The sequence below is a fragment of the Rattus norvegicus genome, chromosome 9, assembly GCF_021556685.1.
Source record: "Rattus norvegicus strain SHRSP/BbbUtx chromosome 9, alternate assembly SHRSP_T2T, whole genome shotgun sequence".
Classification (NCBI taxonomy): Eukaryota; Metazoa; Chordata; class Mammalia; order Rodentia; family Muridae; genus Rattus; species Rattus norvegicus.
In genome coordinates, this window is record NC_141542.1 from 60,040,429 (window position 1) to 60,043,102 (window position 2,674).

The window sequence follows — 2,674 nt, forward strand, 5'->3', positions numbered from 1 at the left end:
GCCACCGATGTCAGAAGATGAATGAACAGGACAGTCAGATAGCTGTGATGGAAGAGTGCACGGACTTTAGATGGAAGAAGCGCTTAGTGCATGATGTAACATGGATTAGCCTTGAAAATATTACGCTATGGTTGAGACAAAGGTATAAAAATCATACACTGGAAAAATAAAAGTAAAAAGGCCAGGCTAGTCAACAAATGGTGCTCGGGGAACCAGGCAGCCTCACCTGTGAACAACGCAACAATGGCCAAGATTAATGCTTGGGACCTGCGCAGCAAGAAAAAGGAAGAGCTGTTGGAACAACTGGACAATCCGAAGGTGGAACTGTCCCAGCTTCACGTCGTCGCCAAAGTGACAGGCGGCGCCGCATCCAAGCTCTCCAAGATGAGTCATACGCAAATCCATCGCCCATGTCCTCACTGTCATTAATCAGACTCAAAAGGAAAACCTCAGAAATTCTACAAGAGAGAGAAGTACAAGCCCCTGGACCTGCTACCCAAGAAGACGAGAGCCATGGGCCGCTGGCTCACCAAGCAGGAAGAGAGGCTGAAAACCAAGACGCAGCAGCGGAAGGAGCGGCTGTACCCACTGCGCAAGTACGCAGTCAAGGCCTGAGACAACGGCAATAAAGTGCAAAACTGACCTAAAAATAAAAAATAAAAATAAAAATAAAACATAGTGCTGGCAAAATGGGGCATCTACCTATAGAAGATTAAAAATAAATCTACATCTCTCACCCTACATAAAAGTCAATTCAAAGTGAATCGAAGTCCTTAATTTTAAAACCCAAACTTCTAGAACTTTTAAAGGAAAGCATGAAGAATACACTTCAAGAAATAGGTATGGCGGCCTGGGGAGATGGCTCAGTGGTTAAGAGCACTGACTGCTCTTCCAGAGGTCCTGAGTTCAAATCCCAGCAACCACGTGGTGGCTCACAACCATCTGTAATGAGATCTGTGCCCTCTTCTGGTGTGTCTGAAGACAGCGACAGTGTTCTTATATAAATAAAATAAATAAATCTTAGAAAGAAAAAAGAAAGAAAGAGGTATGGCAAGAACATTCTGGCAAGACACTGACAGCACAGGACCAAGCCTGAAAAATTAACAACTGGATGGATAAGAAGTGTGAATCTTTCTCCACATCAAAGGATGACCTCAGGAATGCAAACAGCCCACAAAATGGGAGAAAACATTTGCCAGTCAGGCAGTTAATATCCAGAACGTTAAAATACTTTTAAAATGTCCACAACTTATAAAAATCCCAGCAAAATTAAACACCAAAAAGTTAATGGGTTATTGAAATATTGAAATGAATATAATAGTTCTCAAAACGAGACGCATGGGCTTGGTGGTGCATGACTTGGTCCTCAGGAAGCAGAGCCAGGTGGATCTTTGCGAATCTGAGACCAGCCTGGTCTACGTAGTGATTGCTAGACTAGCCAGAGTTGCGTAGTGAGACCATGTGAGAGCAAATGAGAGAGGGAACATAAAGAGCCACTAAATATTTTTACAAGTGTCCAACATCCTTAGCCATCAAGGAAATGCAAATTTAAATGACTTTGACATTCTATCTCTTCCTAAGGAAGAGGTTGTCAGCAAGAGAGTTGACAACAACAAATTTTCAAGGATGTGGAGAAAGAGGGTCCCTTTCTCACCACAGGTGGGAGGGGGAGGGAAAACAGATACAACCATTATGAAAATCAGAAGGAAAGTTTCTCATAAAATTAAAAATAGAAGTAACTTAGAGCACAGCTCTACTGTTTCTGGGCATACACCCAAAGGACTCTATGCTCTATAACAAAGATACCTGCACAGCCATGTTCATCGCTGCTCAATTCGTAACAATGAAGAACTGGAGCCAGCCTAGACACCCAGCCATGGATGAATGAATAATATGGTGCACGTATGCAATGGAAATTTATTCAGCTCTAAGAAAAAAAATGAATGGATAGACTCTGACAGGACTATATTAAGGGAGGTAGCTCAGTCTTGGAAAGGAAGAAATTGACATGGTCTCTCTCACATGCTGAACCTAGCTTACAATATTTATATTTATGTGGGTGTAAGTATAGGTATAGACTATGAAACTAGAGGGGGGAAAAAGACCACTGTAGAGGGAAAGTGAGATATCGATCAAGGAGCTGGAGGGGCAAAACAACACGTGATACAGAGAAGAGACTGGGCCAGAAGGTGCGGAAGGGGAATATGGGAAGAGAATCAAAGGAGCTTTGCGATGGCATTTCAAAATAATAATGCGTATGCTGATTAAGCTATTAAAAATTAAAAGATAGGGGTTGGGAATTTAGCTCAGTGGTAGAGCGCTTGCCTAGCAAACGCAAGGCCCTGGGTTCGGTCCCCAGCTCTGAAAAAAAAAGAAAAAAGAAAAAAAATTTAAAAAATAAGTGTCTTGAGCTCACAGTTTGGGAGGCAGGAATCCAGGCATCCCTGTGACAGTCCCAGTGAGAGTCCTCCCTGCTGATCAGCCCTTGGAGGAAAGTAGAGAGTAGAAGCCTATTCATGGAGAAGGACGCTCCATGACAAGATGGAGGGAGGAGGGCACTTGCACTTTTACCACAACCCCTTTGTAAGAGACAACAAGGCCCTCATTAAAACTAATCCTTTCTGAAGACCTGAAAATCTTTGTCTTAGGATTCCCATGGCTATGATAAAATGCT

The 2,674-nt window shown here is 42.8% G+C and overlaps 1 pseudogene; it reads left to right on the top strand.

The window, feature by feature from the left end:
* The first annotated feature begins 216 nt into the window (after positions 1 to 216).
* Rpl35-ps10 (ribosomal protein L35, pseudogene 10) lies at positions 217 to 623 on the top strand (annotated as a pseudogene).
* Positions 624 to 2,674: the final 2,051 nt, after the last annotated feature.